This window comes from Ursus americanus, chromosome 2, assembly GCF_024610735.1.
Source record: "Ursus americanus isolate L20-20 chromosome 2, mUrsAme1.1.p, whole genome shotgun sequence".
Taxonomy (NCBI): Eukaryota; Metazoa; Chordata; class Mammalia; order Carnivora; family Ursidae; genus Ursus; species Ursus americanus.
The window spans coordinates 96899901-96919093 of NC_142128.1; positions in this window are offsets into that span (position 1 = coordinate 96899901).

Here is a 19193-nt window from a genome sequence, read left to right on the forward strand (position 1 = left end):
GTCCTTCCCACTCACCGCCAACCCCAGTCAATTTGTAAGTTCAGTCAAGTGCAACCCCTCATTATTTCCCCATCCGACTCCTCTCCGCGCTGGCTGACGCTGCCCTTCTCTTTGTCCCACTCAGGTCACTGCCCTTTGTCCCTGGCTGGTCCTGAGCCTCCACCATCGCTTCTCCCTCTCCTTCCACAGACTACTGCTAAGGGAAAATGTGATCACCCCACCCCACCCCACCCCGTTAAAACCCTCCCAGCCTCTCCTTTCCCCCTTTCTTGGGCTCCAGCTACACCCCACCCACGCCCCCAGCCCATCCCCAGGGTTCCCTGGATGGCCACGCCTGCTGTGCACACACCTCTCCTTTGAGAAAACATTTCCTGCCAATGTTCTTTGAACAAGCCAGCTCTTTATACCATGCAGTCTTTGCAGAAACCAAAATCTCACTAACTTCTCCTGAAAGGAATTCCTTTCCTTCCGTTTCTGGGGTAATTCATCATCCTCGGTGTTTCGCGGCCCTGTTTCCCAACTTCCCTGAGAATCGCCAAATATCTGCCAACATCTTGTTATCTGAGAAAATATTCCGAGGTAAAGGAGATAGGGCACCATTTTCTGAGGTCTTGTATCTTCCAGATGGACAATCCCAAGCACAAATTGTTTAAAATGGCTCAATGAACATTTATCGACTCACTCTGATGTTTCAGGCATTGTTTTAGGCCCAAAGGATAAAGAAATGAATGAGACCTAATCTTGTGCTGGAGAAATTAACAATCTTGTAAATATCTCTATTTCAGGCCCGTTCCTAGAGCCAGTTCTTAGCAATTGGGGAACCAGGTTCTCACTCTCTCACTGGATGCACCAGGAAATAGGCCTCGGAGAGCTCCAAAGAGAGAGCTGCCCTGATAATCTAACCACATGGAGAGAATGCAGCATCACCAGCACATGAGAGGTGGTGGTTTTGCCCTGAAACAGCGGGTCCCTGGGGCCATCACTTCCCCTTTAAGCCGCTACAAGGTCTCTTGCAGTACTGGACAGGAATAGTCAGTATTTAGAATTTAAAAACAACTTCATTTCTCTGAACAGAGGCCTCTGAATGTAAGAATATTACTTGAGAATTATAATTAAACGCTCCATATTCCCTTCCGCTCAAGACAGGTTAACATGGTCATCAGTTATTTATGGCCACTGTGGCCTGGGCTCTGACTTCTGACCCATTCCTCTACCTCCCCCTCCCCCCACCCCTTTAACTATTCTATTCCCACAGAACAGGGCCAGAGCGATTGCGTTCACGCATAAGGAGGTAAGTTTCTCCTTGGCCATCCCAGAAGTCTTTGTGGACTCTGGTGTCACTTTTCAAGCACTCCACCAAAGGAATTTTGTCCAAGACAGATATCTTCACCTGATCTTACTCATCTCTTGTTCACAATTTTTAAGCTCCTAGAATCCCTATGAGATGTCAGCCAGCTAGAGAAAGGTTATAGAGTCCCTTACACGGCTACAAAAAGTTAGCAGCTCTGGGTAGAGCAGGTAGACGGCCTCCATGTCTGCTCAGCTACACAGGAGGGAAAGGGAGGAAGGAGACACTGGACTATGGCTCCATGGGTCCAAATCTGGAAAGTGTAGGAAAACCGGGAATTGGGTCAAAGCACTAGCGTATTTGTGTCCCTGGAAAAATCTGTCTACCAGCCAAGAGACAAAAGTGTTTCTTGAGTTTCATGAGAGAATTTGCTCCAACGGCTGCCCAAGAGGATCCACCATCTTTGAAACCAGAGAGGCCCTCGTGTTTGTGGGCAGCCCCATCACCAATGTTCAGCATCACCTCTAAGTGAAAACAGAAGAGCCTCCGAGGCTTTGCCGTTACCATCTGGCAAAATGGCCCATGGACTTCTTAATGCAAACACTGAGCCACTGAGGTGGAACAGGACACTCATGGGTCCTGTGTACCTCTCAGAATTCCTCTCTTTCTTCTATTTTGCTAGTAGCTCCTAAATTGATTACGTAAATCCAACCAGACTAAATTCCCAAAAGGCCAAAAAAAAAAGTTTAAGTATCTTTTTGTGTCTTCCCCAGCACCTAGAGTCATTCCAGGCACAAGACGGCCTGAGACCCATAGGTCCCCTGATGCTGCTCCTGGCACACTTCCCGCTGTGCCCACTTCCCTACCTGCCCAGCTCTCATTCTGACCCTCAGCCTTCTCGAAAAGTTCCTCCAAAGGCCCCATACCTGCTCGAGCCTAAGCACATCAGAACACTTCAGCTGACCCAGGCCCATAGGTTGGCAGGGCTTTATTCTGAACGCGTGTAAATGCTTATATCATAAACATGATTTAGTCCTCAGCCGTGTGTCGTCCTGTATTCTCCTCTGGTAGCCAGGCGCACCTCTGTTCTGCCTCCCAAAGAACAGTCTGGCATGGTGGCAAAGAGCTCTCTGAATTTAGGTAGGTTCACATCGCAGCTCCCTCCTCCCCTGATAGAACAGGTAAAATAACAGAGCTATTCTGCAGGCTTGCTGTGAGATCGCATAAGCTGGTCTACACAGAACGCGGTGCCCGGCCTGGTGCAAGGCTCAGTGTCAGGTGTATAATACCCCCCAAGCGGGCGATGGCCATTTCGCTTCCTATTGCCCCCTTATCATCTAAGGGCAATGAGAGATGTCTGATGCATAGACATGGACAGACTGAATAGCTGTCCCCAGAGTGGCTGCTCCTTCCAGGGCTGGGAAAGCATTTCTGCTCCAGAATTGTGACGGAAATGCTTTGTTATGCCCGCTGTGTAGGATCGAGTTTTGAAGCATCATCTCGTGGCCCTCCTCTGCTGTCTCCAAAGTTGCATTACACATTCCTTTAAAGTAAGAACGGATCCCCCGAGCTGTTCCAGTTGCTAAACGGAACATGGCTGCGGCAATGAGTCAGCAGCTCACGGTGCAGCCGGCAGGCAGCTCAGACCCAGCGGGGCCGCAGCCACCCCGCAGTGTCCCGCCCCCGGAGGCGCTGCTGCTGTCTTGGGGACACGCCTCCCAGCACTCATGCTGCCGAGCGTGTGGAAGAGCTGCTTTATTCCAGGGACCTGGAGCCCTTGGCCACATCTCGTCCTCCAAACCTACAGTTCAGGAATCTGAGCACATTCCTGCCAAACAAAATCCTCAGCAGGGCAGCTTGGTGACCATCTGGATCCCGGGGCAAAGCAATGCAGAGCCGTGTCCCTCAGTCTGAGAAGCACCCTTTTCACTACTGACTGTGTCCCACCAAGCCTTGTGCGGGGTGGGGGGTGTGGGCAGGGAGAACCCTTTGAGTAGGGCACGACTTTGAGCCCCTTAGGGGAAACACAGACTCTTATTTTATCTTGGCAAGTCAGTGGGATCCTCCAGAACGAAGAGCATGTAGGGTGCTGGGTGCATCCCCAGCGCCAAGCTACACACAGTAGGCGCTCAATGATGCTCTGATGGCTGACAATGATTGATGAGTCGCAAGCCTATTAAGCAGGGGTGTAACATTGCATTCTCCACAGCACCACCTGTCTCCTCTCCCCTCACCTCTATCAAATGCTGCCAATGCCCCAGGAGTGAAGGAAGAGCTCTCTCTCTCCCCATTGGAACTCAGTTCATTGAAGTTGCGCCTGAGAAGCCAGAAGATGGGGGCTTTGACGGGAGGCACATGGCTGCTCCAGCAGCTAAATGAAGATCGTAAGCACATGTATCGTTGGTTATGATGCTTCTGAAGCAACTGCCTCAAGTCCCAGAGTGATGCAGGTGGCATGGCTCTTTTCTCTGCATGTGGTCATCATGAGCTTTAATGACTAAAATGGAAATCAGAGTGAAGGGGCGTCCTCAGTCCCCAAGAGTGCACGCCACACACACACACACACACACACACACACACACACACACACACACTCTTTAACTAAAAGAGACATTAGCCATCAATTACTACTGATGATCAAAGTGAGACAGGACCAGAGATAAGCAACCTGCCTAAAGTCACACAGCTGAGTGAGAGTGTCCTTGCCAGATTCCTGAATTCCAACCCAGTGATCTTTTCACTTAATTATGAGATGATTTTGTTGTTTTGCTGTTTTTTTCTTGCTTGCTTCTGTTTAATATGTCTTTGAAGAAGATCCAATTTCAGATTTTTCTTCTCTGAAAAACGGCAACCTTTCCCAGGTAAAACCCAGCTCCTCCAGGTAAGGAGTTTGTTATCCCAGAATCCTGCCTCCCTTAGGTTCCCCAGAGGACACTGTCTCACCCAACGTGGCAGGAGGACCTGGAGCCCCGCAGCTGCCCATGTGATAAGAGATAAGTATGATCACACCCAGAGATGCTGGGACTCTTCTCTGTCGCGACCTAAAGCCCCAGACACGTGCAGTCAGCATTTGTGATGCTGAAGACTCTCCAGTGCAAAGGCGGCAGCTGGTGTGAAGGTCGGGGGCGGGGGGCTGTGCACATTCATCTCAGGCAGTGTTTTAGCCCAAGCCCAGCAGGGAGTGTCCAAGTGAGGGGCCACCGGCCATTTTGCTGCAGTCCACGACGTCTGCGGACTGCAGAGATCTCCGCACCCTGTGCAAGCCAAGCCGCAGCCACCAATCCGTTCTAGGAGAAAGGGCGCCACCTGCCGACTCTGAACGCCCTCTGCCTGCAGCAACTATGTTCCCTGAAAACCGCAGTGCTGTTATTTTCAAGCAGTTCGGTGTCTGAAGCCGTTAGATTCCCCACAACAAGGGGAAAACGCCGCACCTATAAAATTGGTCCCCGTACCCCATGTCAGACTGTGAACCAGTGACCTTCCCCGGGAGAACCCTGGCAGAGCCCCTAACACAAGTCTTTCTCCTTCCCTACTGTGTGCTTTCTCCCCTCCCACACAGAATGGAAAGATTCCTTGCAGACATTCTAGTTCAGCTGTGGATCTGAATGATAAAGACGCATGTCCAAGGTCACCCACATTGGCCCCATTTTATTCCAACACGGACTTCGTCGCACCAAGTACAGGTTGGATTGAATTCATGCTATTCAGATTTCTTTGTCTTTGCCTGCAGTAGAAGTTTTGCAGAATTTTCTTCCCTGCTGCATTGGTGACCTCACCATGCCAGCCCCAGCTACAGCCCCCTCTCTCCTGCCTCAGGCTTTGTAGGGCAGCTGTTGGTCTTCAAATGTCCTCTCCCCTCGCAGAGCCCAAGTCCCCGGAAAGGAGGCTCAGTGGCTGAATCTTTGCGTCCAGGAGGGCTTGCCGCCAGTTAACCTTCTGGAGATGAGCTCTCCACATATGCCACTTTCTTCTTAAGGGCTTCAGAAACGGATCACTCTCCCAGCCTCGTGAAAGCTTCAACGGTATTCATGTTGCAGTATACCAATGGGTCAAATCCACATGTTGTACATCTTAAACTTACCTAATGTGTCAATTATATCTAAAAGAAAATAAATTTTTCAGCTGTCACCACCTACTGGTCTCCTGGGGACCCCATATCCCCCAGACTGACTGAAAAGGACACAAGCTTCCCAGGCCCTCTGCTAGTCTCTCTTCTCTACTCACCCCCCAAAAATCACATCAGCCATTATTAATTGAGCAGTTTTATTTCTGATCACTCCAATAAATACATGGGATAACAAATACGATGTTACAATCGTCAAAGTTTCCTCCAAAGCTTCTGAATGTTCATCTCTTAAAATAAAAGAGAAAAGATCTCTTTTCTCTCATCCCACCCCCAGTAAAGAACCTTGCAAGCAGAGCCGTCCCTTCACAGCCTAGAGATAGGAAAAAGGCCAAATGCCACAATTTCCACCAAAGGAGACTCCACGGCCTCCCATAAGCCACTCAGTGTCTCACTTTTCTCATCTGTAAGATGGGCATAATAAAAGTGCTTACTCATAGGAACAGGGAAGGATTAACTGAGATAAGAAGGTACTTAGACCTCACTCAGTCAGCACCCAATGGAGGTCAGCCATTATCACTACATTCATTCACTTAGCAAACTCCACGGGGTCATCAGGCCCATCTCGCTCCTCACACCCAGTGTGGTGTGTGCAAAAATGAGGTCTGCAGTCAACAGTGATTAATTAGGCAATTTATTTCACAAAACAAGCTGTTGATAAAGCAAGAGGAGAATGAAGGACAGAAATCTTGAAGGAAGGTGACAGGGCTCCAGACCAAAATATAAGCCACAATAATTGGGGGGGGGGGCGGTGTTCCAGGAAGTCCCAGGAGGGAAGCTGCCTTGGAAAGGCTGGGAAGAGAGGGAAAGAAATATCAAGACCTCCGCAGTTCATTTTTAAAGATGACTAAGTCAAGGACACTCCGTGGGGAAGGGACGGTCTCTTCAATAAAGGGTGCTGGGAAAGCTGGCCATCCACATGCCAAGACGGATGAGAACCGTGTCTTACACCACTCACAAAAATTAACTCAAAATGGATTACACACCGAAGTGTAAGATCTGAAACTCTACCTTAAACTTACGCAATAGTAGGTATCTCAGTTATATTTCAATAAAACTGGGAAAAGTGAAAAAATAAAATTAAAAAAAAAGTTTTAAAGCTGGGCATGAGCGAAGCCCACAGCCTTGGGCTCTGCTGGCATGTCTGGCCACGGAGCTTCGTCCACTGGCCTGGGGCTGGCTCCCTCCCAGGAGCACAGTGTCTACACTCTGTCTCCCCCAAATTACAGCCCCATTATTGCACCCGCTGGCCTTCCACTCCCCGCGCGGGCTCCGTGCACTGAAGGACCCCCACTCCTGCAGGGTCACGTGGGGGTGTGATCCGGGCCGGCTGAAGGAGGAGGCGTCTCCCCAGCTCTCAAGTACAAGGCTGCGTGGTTCGTCCTGCCCACAGCGCCCCCCTGCGTGGTTCACCTCACTTTCTTCTGATGTTGGGGCAGAGGCAGCCAGACTGTCCAGGTGTCCCCCTGCCCGCACGCTTGGCAGGGAATGGGATTTCACGGAGACATTCCATTCCTCACTCTGTGCTGAGGCCCCAGAGCCTTCTCCCTCGCCAGGCACCGAGGACGCCCCTCGGACAGGCAGCTGGGCATGAGCAGCGGGGGCTATAAAGGGTAAGTCTTTTGAGCAGCAGGCTGGCTAGCGGGTGAACCATCTAGAGACACCGAAGGGGAGGCAGGTCCATTCTGTTCCGCACAACATCACTGAAGAACCATTTGGGCTTTCACACCCTAAATTTTGTTTCCAACTTTTGATTTTTTTTAATAAAACTGTAAGGCAAGTTTTTTTAAGTCCCAGGGGTTCTTTCTGTGCTCAGCTGTGCCTGGTCCATGTGCAGTGCATGGCTCACCTCCAGCAGCTGCGTCCCCAGAGACACCCAGGCTACAGGGATGCCTCTCTCTTCTTCACGCAGCACTCATGTGCCGCCCACTCCGCTTCATCACGCAGACCCGCGACTGTGAAGGTCACTGCTGCACAACCATGGTTCTCAGACACGGCTGGCGACCTTGATTATCCAGAGCACTTGTTCAAATCAGAGGTGCCCACGCTATACCTGCTGCATCTGAATCCGTGAGGGTCATTTTATGTTCCCAGGTGTTTCTGATGGTTTAACAAGGTCCCAGGTAATTCGCCTGCACACTGAGCGCTGCCCTAGGACAGAGGCTATGACCTCCTGGCAACACGGGCTAAGGTTCTGAATGAAGACTAGAAGCCAGAGCTGTGCCACACAGGCAGCCGGTTGATCAGGACCCTCGAAGGTCTTCTCTGTGACCCACTCCTCCGCTGTAGCCGTAGTGACTGACATCCGAGGGGATGAAGGGGATAAACCCCAATTGGCGGCAGATAGAAGCCCAAGTCCAAATTCCAGTCCTGCTAATGTTCAGGCAGGGCAGCCATGGGAAACTCACATAACCTTGCAGATTCCCAGTTGCCTCATCTGTAAAGTGGAGAAAGGCCGAAGATCCCCAAAGGTCCTCCCAGATCTTCATGTAACTCTCATCCTTCCCCATTCATTTCACACAGACGCAAAGTCAAAGTTGGAAGGGATCTTAGATCAGCTGGTCCCAGCTTCTTCCTCAGAGACACCATTTTACACCTGGAGAAGCTAGGTCACCACAGAAGTTCAGTTACTATCCCGACCCAGGACGTGCAGAGCCCTGACTAGAACCCAGAGCTCCCGGGGCTGAGTTCAGCGTGTGTCGCACTATACGGTAACAGGGAGCATCACTCCTAGGTTGGGGGCCCAGAGAGCATGCTCTGAGACAGACATTTGTCTGCGGCAAGTTTGCTGGGGGTGCACTCAGTAATAATACCTGTAAGCGAGTGAGAGAAGCTAAACTGGGCAGAGGGAGACATTGAGTCATACAGGAAGCTCAGAAGCTGGACTTCCCTACAAAGTTGTCCTGAATCAAGACGAAGGTGCCAGGCCATATTCCACACCAACCAGTCACGGGATGTGGGCTTCCCTTGGGGAGGAGCTGTGACCTCAGGCTACCTTCAGATGAGCTTCATTCTTAGACAGGGACTCAGATGTGAGTCCTTACAGCCAACACTCTTCACACTTGGGGGAACAAGTCCCTTGGTCCCCATTCAGGAACTCTGGGCAGCATTCCATAGCATTCTGCACAGGGCAGCTTTGTGCCACCCAGAACGCTTACCTCATGTGATGAGTGTGACCCTTCTGGGAGCAACCTCTATGCTCTTCTGGCCATTCTATTCACCAGGGAAAACTACCAGAGGAAGATCAATGGGACAAACCACTATTACCACACCTGGTCTCGAGGCTGCAACTAAATCTCACCATCTGTGTCCTCTTCTATCCATTCTGGATTCCTCTCACCTTGAGCCAACGTCTCTGTTGTTCTAGGTAGCTTACTTGGTGGCGTGACCCAGACCCTCGTCCCTAAGGAGACCAAGCCCCTGGTCACCACACCACACCGTTCTCTGGCATGGCTGCCATACTTGCCCATTTACCTCGTATCAGACAGGGGAGTACCAAGAGATGTCCCAGTGGCTACCCAAGTGCCCAACATATTCAGTTCCTTCCCCTTTCCATAACAACATACTACTTCCTCCTGATCACCAGGGCCAAGAGCTCCTGCCCCGAACGCAGAAGACGTTGCTTCTTTTCTTGCCTGCTAATCTGCTTCCAGAAGTTGGAAGAGATCAGATGGCCCCTGTTATATACTCTGATGAAAGCTCTCCCCCCCACCGGAAACCAGACTCTTTAGACAACCCCCCCCACCGGAAACCAGGCTCTTTAGACCCACAGGGTCTGCATCTGTGGGGATGGGGAGTACAAATCCCACAGGTGGGTCACCGGGAGGGAGGGTAAGCAGGACCACTCCTACCCCCTGGTTCCCAGGCTCCTCTAGTGGTTGTTGATCTAAAGTATATACCACACGGACTGCTGTGATCCCTGCCACCACCGGGCCACCACTCCGTTCACATAGCCACTGCTCAAACACTGAGGTGGCTGAAGAACAGGGGCTCGCTGACGTCAACGGGCTGAGTCACTTTGCCTACCTAGTCGTTCAAATGCCTCTCCTGCTGTGGCTGCATTCTGGAGGTATTAACATGAAACGCAATGACCCTAACCCTTTATGCCCCCTCCCAGAAGTCCATCCACATACCTCTTCCCCAGAGCCCCATGCCCTAAATCTTCCCATCTTTTTCTCTGCGGGCCCCTAACCAGCAGCCACACCATTCACTATTTCTCATGAGTCTGTGGATATTATTACTTCAGCCCAGTTCTCATTCCACATAGAATGGACGGCCAGGACTATCTCTCAAAGCCCTGCCCTATTGAGAGGCTTTCCTCTCACCTCTTTACGGGCCACCGGAGAGTGGAGCTGTAGTTCGTAGCAATCCATTTCAGCTTGCACCCACATACAGAGGCAAGCCATCTGTGACCCACACTTGACTCTCTTCTCCCCCCTAAGCTGTTCATAAGCGAGGCTCCATTGCAGCCATAGGCATACAGCTGAAGGACCGGCAATAGTCGTGACAGGGGGTCTGAGCCACTTGCTTGTGTAGCTTCCTTGAGATCTCTGGCCCTGCCTGTGCTTGATACGGGCTGAACCACTGGCATTTTACAGACCCACCTGAAAGAACACAGCACACCTCCCTTCCGCTGCAAGCAGCTCCTGGCAAGGACTCGGCGACGAGTCGTCAGCAGGTAATACTCTGGCGGCGGGGGGAATGAGCACCTCGACCCTAAAGGGGAAATCTGGACAGTGCATTACAGAATCCTCTCTGGCATCCAGTCAAATCTCCATAACAAACCTCCAAGGAAGAAAGAGATCCCTAATACCGTGCAGGTAAAGAATCAGAACTATCTCAAGATGAAACAACGTCCGTTGACGGCCAATCAATCCAGCATTTAGAACAAGAGTCCCCGAACCTGCACCGTCCCGTCGAAATGTAATGTGAGCCACATATGTCATTTCAGATTTTCTAGTAGCAACATTAAAAATAGTAAAGGAAACAGATGGGATTAATTTTTGTAATATATCTTATTTAACCCAAGAGATCCAAAATATTATCACTTCAACATGTAATCAATATCACAAATTAATGAGATATTTTGCATTCTTTTTACCATGCTAAGTCTTTGAAATCTGGCATGTGTCTTACAATGCGTCTCGACTGGAGCTAGCCGCACTGCGAGCGCTCGGCAGCCGCATGTCGCTAGCGGCAATCATATGGGAAGCTGTAGTTTTAGACTCCATCCAATTCTCTTCTCTACCCTCCCTGAGAAACTCCTTTCGAATTGGCAGGACCAAGAATCTGGGAAGGAGATGCTCAGACAAGAATCCCGCCTCTGGTGCAGATCTAGGTCCTTGCCGTTTATGAAGCTTGCAGAACCCGCACTCCTTTGGCACGACATGTTGTGCGGCCCGCATTTAGCTTCACAGGTGTTGCTGCCACTTGCTGGGAAGGTTCAGTTTGAAAAGAAAAGAAAAAAGCAGTAGTAGACAAATGTTTAACTCCATCTCTGTGTGTACCCTATAATTTAATGCTAAATCCAGCTCCATTTGGTTTCTGTGGCAACCAAGAGCACCAGCTCTCCCCAGCTCATATGTCCAATTTCTAAATGTAGGGTGCCTACAACACACTCAGCATCCCAAATGTCTGAGCTCTGATGTTCTCAGAAGCCCCTGACTCTGAGCCTGAGCCACAGGTACAAGGATGCATGGGGGAGCTTCCATTGAAGTCTTTGCCCAACACAGCATAAGTAAGAAAGGTAGGACGAGGCAGCTTTCCATCCCAGCAATCTTTAGAAATGGGAAAGCTCTTCACCGGTCTGGAAAGATTTGGGAGAGGGGCTTCGTGAAGGTAAATGAGGCGTCATGCCTGCTGTACTCAAGCCTTAGCAGACGCACCTGTTCTCCACGGATGGCCCCCTGGGGGCAGTTGTGAGCCCCCAAAAGCAAATTTGCTTTCTTCTATCTCCTTCCTTTTAGCAAGCGGCATGCATGGGATCCAGGGAGAGTGGACTTATATCCTGGCTCCAGCACCGACTTAAATGCTTGAGATGCTTCTTTGTCTCTGGGCCTAGAGATGTGAAGCCATCCTAGAAAACCCTCTGCCATCCCTGGCCAAAGCCCCGAGATCGGTGGCAATGATTTAAGGATCTTCTGATAAGTGTTAGTCCCTCCCCATTCAGTACTGAGTCCCTTCCCATTGGCTCAGAACCCAGAACAGACCTCTTTCCTTAGAAGCTTCCATATCGGTGATTTCCACAATTTTCTGACCACAACCCACAACATAAAATGCCAGGGGTCCCATCATGATCCGGGACACCGGTCTACCCATATCCCCAATGAGATCCTCCAACCTATTCTCCACACTCTATCCAGAGCGACCTTTACAAAACACACATCTACTGCTCTCACTGCTCTCAGAATAAAAACGAAACCCCATTCCCTGGGCTGAGGAAACCCCACAGGACCCAGACCCCATCTGCCTCTCTAACCTCATCTTGCACTCAGCCCCCTTCATACCCTCAGGCTCACTGTGCTCCCTCCCGCCACAGGCTGAGCACAAGCTCTTCCCTACACCTGAAGTGCTCTTCAACCCCCCTCCCTCAGCTCGCCTAACCCCTATTCATCATTCAGATCTCAGCTCCGCCATCACTTGTTTCCTGATTGCTCTGGCCAGGCACAATGTTTCATTTATGAACATTAGATGTTTCTCATTTGACGCACCTGTCACACTTGAATCCGGCGGTGTGACTATCTGAGGAACCTCTAGCTCTCCCATTAAACTTGAAGCTCTAAAGAGCAGGAATATTTTCTGATTTTTCCCAGCATCATTGTTTGGCATAAGGTAAAAGCTCTATAAATATTTGTCACATGAATGAATGAATAAATGAATTTCAAGTGACAGCTCCTGACAACTGGTAAATTTTCATAGAATTCTCTGTTGAAAAGATTCTAATGCTGAGGAGACTGGGCTCGGTTTCAAAAAGTGCTGTGATTGATTGACAATGGTTAACACGGGTCCCTGATTAGGAAGTAGGGACAGGAGTCCTGATTATTTGCCCTTCATGTTCTAGAATCGGATTTTCTTGGGTGGGCCCAGACTCTGAGCAGTTTCCTTAAGTTGGCCGAGGGCTGGACTGGAAGCCCCAAACCCATCCAGATCCCAAGAGCGCCTCTGACCACTTCTGATTTCAACATGAAGTGTCTTTTCATCTTTGGGTCACCAATGCTCCCTCCCAAGGAGATCAAGGCAAGAGGGTCCAATCTACAAAATATGTTCCCAGCATCTGCAGGAAAAGTGATGTGGTTGCAGATCCCCTAGACCAACCAGGGCCGGGCAACCCCGCTCCAAGATGTAAACTGTATCCTGAGTGAAGATGAGGATCAACCCAACGGCATGACCCACGGGTTCCCTCTCACCCTCCATCGACCCAGGGCTGGCCTGCAAAGTGGCCCCCATTTCCAGATTGGCAGGCCAGGGGTTTGTTCTCGCTGCAGAATCAGTCATCCCATTATTTTGCTTGGGATTGATGAAGGGGGAGCCAAGGGTCCAGGGAGAGCCTGCTATTCCATGGTAGGGTAGCCTTCTGCTTGGTTTTTTCCTTTTTTCTTTTTCTTCCTGTTCTTCTCCACTACCCAGCTGGCTCAATCTTTGGGCTTCTGCACAGCCCTGCTGATTCCAGCCAAGGGAAATGAGGAAATGGCAGCCCCACGCTGCGAATGATAGGATGTACAGCCCCGCCACTCCCCGCCACCCACACTGCTCTGAGCAGTGGTCACTTCGGACCAAGGGCCTCCTGCCTCCGCGGGGCCCAAGGAGGCTGTTTTCCCAGCTGCCCCACACGCCCTGGGGCTCTCCTGGCAGCCAACAGCTCTGACTGCGGCTTTATGGCTTCTTACAGACGTCCGTCTGCCCTTTCTCTCATACTCTGCCAACGATGTCGTTTGGGATCTATTTTCAGTGGGGATTTTAAAAACCTACATAGTAAAGAAGACGTAAAAAGCTACATGTGCCTAGAGCAGGGTCGCATGTCAGCAGTAGCCAGCAGGCGGGCAGCCCTTCCCAACTGCACTCGGGAGCTTTATTTCAGGCTCTCAAGACCTGCGGACAGAGGTGGTCTGGTCACCCAGGTTTAAGGCCTGGATGGTTCAGTGACTAGCCACTATAGGGAAGAACTGGAACTTGGATTTAGGACCTAAAAGCCCGACTCCCTTCCCTTTCTCAGCACACTACCTGTCCGGGGTGGTGGCAGCCACGGCCCTTCCCTGAAGGAAGCTCCATGGGGGGACCTCAGAGGTCACAGGGCCCTCCAGGCAGGCCTTACCACCCAGATAGCAGGACGTGACCCAAAGCTGGAAGAGTGGGGAAGAGTTTGTGCGTTAGTTGGTTTGGACCTGGAAGGAGCCAGGTGACCTGACAGCAGACAGTGCAGCAAACCTGCAGAGAGGCCGTCAGCACGTGCTTGCTGACGGTCCCCGTATGCCGCGATGCTGAGGTTGCCACTCTTACTGTTTCCGCCAGCGTTCAGTCCTGATGCTGAGCTCCGTCGGAATGCTGTTAGGGAAAATTCTCTGCTCTTGGAGCATCCTGAGAGGCAGCAGAGCATGGCCATAAGGAACCTGGGTTTTCATAATCACAAAGACCTGGGTTTGCAATCTGAAACCCTGCCTGTGTGATCTCAGGGTGCCTCTCAGACCATCAGTCTCTTTACCCACAAATGGTAACTGGTAATACTCACCTCCGTCAGGTTATGCTGAAGGTACAGAGCATGGCACAAAGAACGCTAAGACATGCTACGGGCTCTTCTTGTCCTTATCGGTTTTTCTAGGTCTGTTTAATTCAGCCTGAGATGCTGCTGCCACAGAGACACTGTCACCTTCTGCTGCACTGACAGAAGAAGAGCATTTCAATGCAGGGATGTCAAGCCCTACAATGGGGGCCAGCGTGGAGTTGTGTGTCCGTGTCCGAGCTTCAGCGTTCATAATCTATCAAGTGTCCGTGTTACTTCCCCATCCATGTTGTGAGCCCTTCAGGGCAGAGCCCCTGTTCAAAACAGCCCTACGGACTTAATTCACAGTTCCCTACCCACAGGACTGGGCAAGGGTAGGCTTGCCACAAACAGTATTGTCTAAACAGGGATTCCCACATGAGGCGGCCCACGAGTTCGGTCCCCTCTCTGACAAAAGCTGTGAAGGGTCCTTCTGGGCTGGCCTCACCTGGTACCGGGGACACTCACATAGCATCGTCCTTAGGTGTCTTGCTGGAGCCACCTCAGATGGGAACAGCCATGTCAAAATCACACAAATTGTACAGGTGCCAGGCCGGAAACGTGGCCCCAGCGGAAGAGGACTCACAGTCCCTGAGCATCCTCTCTAGGTCAAGGACACAGCATGTGCCCGTTTTATGGAGCCTTCTTAGAACTGTTAGGAGATACCCCAAATTTCCAGACAAGGAAATGAAAGCCTACATAGGTTAAGTAGCTCATTTAAAGTGGAAGAGCCAGGATTCAAACTGGACTAATCTCCCAAAAAATGCTTTGCCAACTTCACACTGCCTCCCTCATGGGTTCAAAAAAGGCAAGAGGCTTTAACTCTACCACAAAAACAAAAACAAAAACAAAAACAAAAACAAAAACAAAAAAAACTGAGTTTAATTCACTCCTGTCTACTGAGCCCCTGGGGGATGCCCGGAGCCCTGGCGGGAGGGAGAGATGTGTGCAAATGCCTCCTGGAAAGGCAGGAGTCCTTTGTTCCAGGCGGGAGTCCTGCTGTCCACCCCCCTCCCCTGCAAAGCCTCCAGGTGAGCACCTCCACTCCCCAGGGACACTTCGCTTCAGCGCCCCTTCTCCTGCCTGCAGACAAGCAGTTGTCTTGGGCACATTGCGCCTGCCAGCTCCTCCCCCCCGCCCCCGGGCCGCTGAAATGACTCTTCTGGAAGGCACAGGCTGTGCCTCGGGAACCTGTCAGGAAGAAGGATGCCAGTGGGACTCTCTCTCCCTGTTTGCATGCTGATTTGGCTCCGTGCAATTCATTTGTATGCTCATTGCCTTTCCACGTGCCCTTCCCTCGGGACTTCGCACCCCCCCCCCCCCCGTACTGCAGCTCTGCATTTGCCACGCTTGACTTCCAAAAGAATTCTGCAGCCGAGCATTATCGTCTGCCATTGCAGGCCTGTCAGCAGAACACAGCCCTCTGTTTGCCAGTAAGACCCGGCTGGAAACGAGTCCCTCTGGGTACGGTGTCCTGAAGGGTTGATATCCTGAGGAGAGGTGCCTGGGGCAGGTCTGAGCACAAACAGGGGGTAGCAGAACAAACATTTGCTGAAGGAGTTACTTCTAGAAAGAACTAGGGATAGATGATTACAGAGAGGGAGTGAGAGGGAGTGTGAGTCTCTCGCAGGCAGTACTGCAAGTGTTAGGGATGTATCGTGGCAAATAAAACAGAGATGTGACGGCATATGAACGGTGTAAATACGACAGAGATGGTGTATATACGAGGAGAAATGCATTCATTAAAGCGGTGACAAATGTACACAGACCGAACAAAGCAAGACAAAGTCTTCCTCCTGGTCGGCCACCACGTGGCCAGCCCCCAGTGCCACAGTCAGAGGGCGGCGGGCCTTTCTCTCTCAAAAGCTTCACTTCCTCCCCAACGGCCTGCCCGGCCCACCACAGACAAGCCCACTCAACCGTGAGAGAGAGTCTCCGAACACGACACACCGAGGAAGCAAAAGGCACATAATGTCACGCTTCTCGGTGCCCCCTGGGACTGGCTCACCCATCAGCGGGGTTTCTGAAACCAGTTCCAGCTCCCCAGTCTAAACCAGAGCTCCCTGACTGAACAGTTCTGGGCATTTAAAACACAACACAAAACAGAAACAAACAAAACCACACAGCTCGTGTTCTAGGCCTTCGGTTCACACACAGTCCTCAGAAAAAAAACTTCGTGCCTGCAACCAGCCACACCAGTCTGGGCCTGACTGGTCCCTTGGGCATCCCTGCTCCTGGCCTCCCAGTCCCCAAATCCAGTCCTGGAATGCGTCCTGCCTGCAGAATGTTTTTGTTTTGTTTTGTTTTTTTTTAACAATTACACCTTCTTAAAAAAAAAAAAAAAATCTTATATGGCCTGACCCTCACCCCCGGGTCGCGTTCTAGAGCTTCCCTTCCAAACCCAAGTCCTGGCCTTCCCTTCCAGGTGATTCTCAAGTCTGACCTCATTTCAGGCCCAGCACGGGCAGTCTTTTTTAACAACCACTCCAGGATTACACACTTTCTCTGACAACATCACAGGATTTAAATATAGTTTCCGTGGAATTAAACCCATTGGTTGTTTTCTGTCGGTGGCATGAGTCCTTCCAGTCTGATAACTTTCTGGGACCCAAATCACTGATGCAGCTGGGGTCAGGGAGTCTGATGAAAGGCAGCTGTCACTTCACATCCTACAAAATGTTTCCACAAAAACTGCACCCAAATGCTAAAATCTTTCACTAGGGAGAGCTGATTCATGGAATCTAAAATAGGATTTCTGTAGAGCCAAATAATTCTGCTGAGGAAAATAGAAAAAGAAAAACAAGTACTGACTTCTTCGAGTGGTTTCTTTGAGGACAAGTCAGGGCACACAGCACTGTAAACACTGGACAACCAGTTTGGATAAAGGGAATGTTGGAGAAGAAACCCCTGTGGGTCCTGAAAGTCTCTGCAAAAATGCACAGCTCTTGCGTGTTCACTGAGACCCTCCCCAGGCAAGAACCATCCAGCTGGAAGCCAGAACTGAAACCCGCCAGCCCTTCAGAGACCAGAAGCTCTGTGAAACCACTGACGGTATTTGCTTCCTGCCAATAATTCAGCAAAATACTTGGTGACAATATCACCATAACCTCTTTGGGACACAAGGCTTTGGATCTCACCCCCCCAGCCCCGCCTTCCTAGGCACTTCTCATCATCAAGCCTTCTCTCTTATACGTTCAACCTCCTTCTGACAATTGGTTTCTTCCAGTTGACTTTCAATATCTAAACTTTTCACAAAAAAGTGAGCCTCACTCAGCCTTTCCTTTGCCGTCTCCTCCTCCTCCTCTCCCTGCCCTTCAAATGTTAATTTTCCTCAGGGGTCAGTCCTAAGAACTTCATGATTCTCTGCTCTCTTCTATCTCTGCAAAACCTCACCCATAACCCATTGCTTCCACCAATGGTAATGACTCATGACTCTCAGGTTTCCCAGTTGAACTCAGCCCCATGCCCATCAGCTCCTGTTAGATATCTCAAAGGCACCTCCGATCAACCAATTAAGGCACCACCCATGTTTCAATCCGCCAGACAAAGAAACAAACAAAAAGTATAGTACTCTCTTTTTCTAATATTTTCTGATTTCTGGAATGATACCATCCTTTAGCCATGAACTCAGAAATCATCCTTGGCATCTTCTCCCTACTACTTCCCATGGCCGAGCTATCACCAAATCTTATGGATTTACCGACCCCTCAACTCTCCATATGCCTCCCCACTTCAGGCCTTTCACATGCTGTTCCACTGCCTAGAAATCTCTTCCCTCCTTCTTCTTCTGGGTACCTGGATCTCAGGTCAAGAGATCACTTCCTTCGGGAAGCTGTGCTGACATCTCTGTTGAGGTCCAGTCTCCCATTACCTCTGGGCCTACAGAGACCTTGCTACTGTTGCAGTTTTACATCTGTTGGCACTGTGATGTGATGGCCATGTCTCCACTAGTCTTGGAAGCTCCTGGAAAGTAGTCTGTACTTGTGCACTGTTGCCAGGTTCACGCCTACCGTAGTTCCTATCACACAACTATGTGCCATACAAGTATTTGTTTAAAGAATAGACAAAAGAGATTTCCAAGTTGTTATGAATATGACTGGAGTGATTCCCCAGCACACTGTCACCCTTGGACCATCATCATCTGGAACAGGTTTCATCAAAAGTCAGTCTGTAATTAAGAAGCTAAAGAAAACAAAGTGAGAAATGAGCAGATGCTTTCTCCTTATTCTTCATACAAAAAGAAGAAAAAGAAAAAAATTCCTAAAATCTTCTTGGGAAAGGCCAAACAAAATATGAGATGACCATGGAGGGCTTGATAGTAAAGGCAGAACATGGCCCCAGCACCACGAAATGGCTCTAGAGATCTGTATTCCTGAAGCCATACTGAAAAGACCCTATTTTCTTAGGGCCATGTTTGCTCAATCTTGCTCAATTTGCAGAGAGTCAATTCCATAGACTGACTTTTGGGCAAACGGCCTTGCTTCCATATTTCTCCAAACGTGGTCCACGCATTACCTGCATTATCACCCCCTGGAATGCTTATTGAAAGCACAGGCCGTCCCAGACTTATTAATGGTGGGGTCCAGGAATCTGAATTTTAAATACCCCAGATGATTCTCATGCAAGTTAGGTTTGAGAGCAGGACTGTGGTTCTGGAGAGTAGACACCAATGATTTGCAAATACACTGAGCCAGCCTTTACTTGTCTCTTGGCAACCCCCAAGCAATGACAAGAACCCGCCAAACACTGTAGTGAAAACCTCTCTCCTGGGGAAGCAAAGATATCCTGCTTTCTAAATTCTGTAGGAACAGTTTGCTTCAGAAAAAGATCTTTTAGACACCAAGGAAGTTGGGGGAAGTGATTCCTGCTGTGGAGTTGAGCCATTCTTGCTTGTGAGAGCCTCTGGCCAGTGGGCGAAGTTCAGAATTGACCTTGGGAAGAAGGGCCTGTGGGAGACAGAGCCTTGCAACGTTTTGGCATCCAGGTGTTAGGACAAGGTTTCAGCCATGGACCACCTCATGACCCTG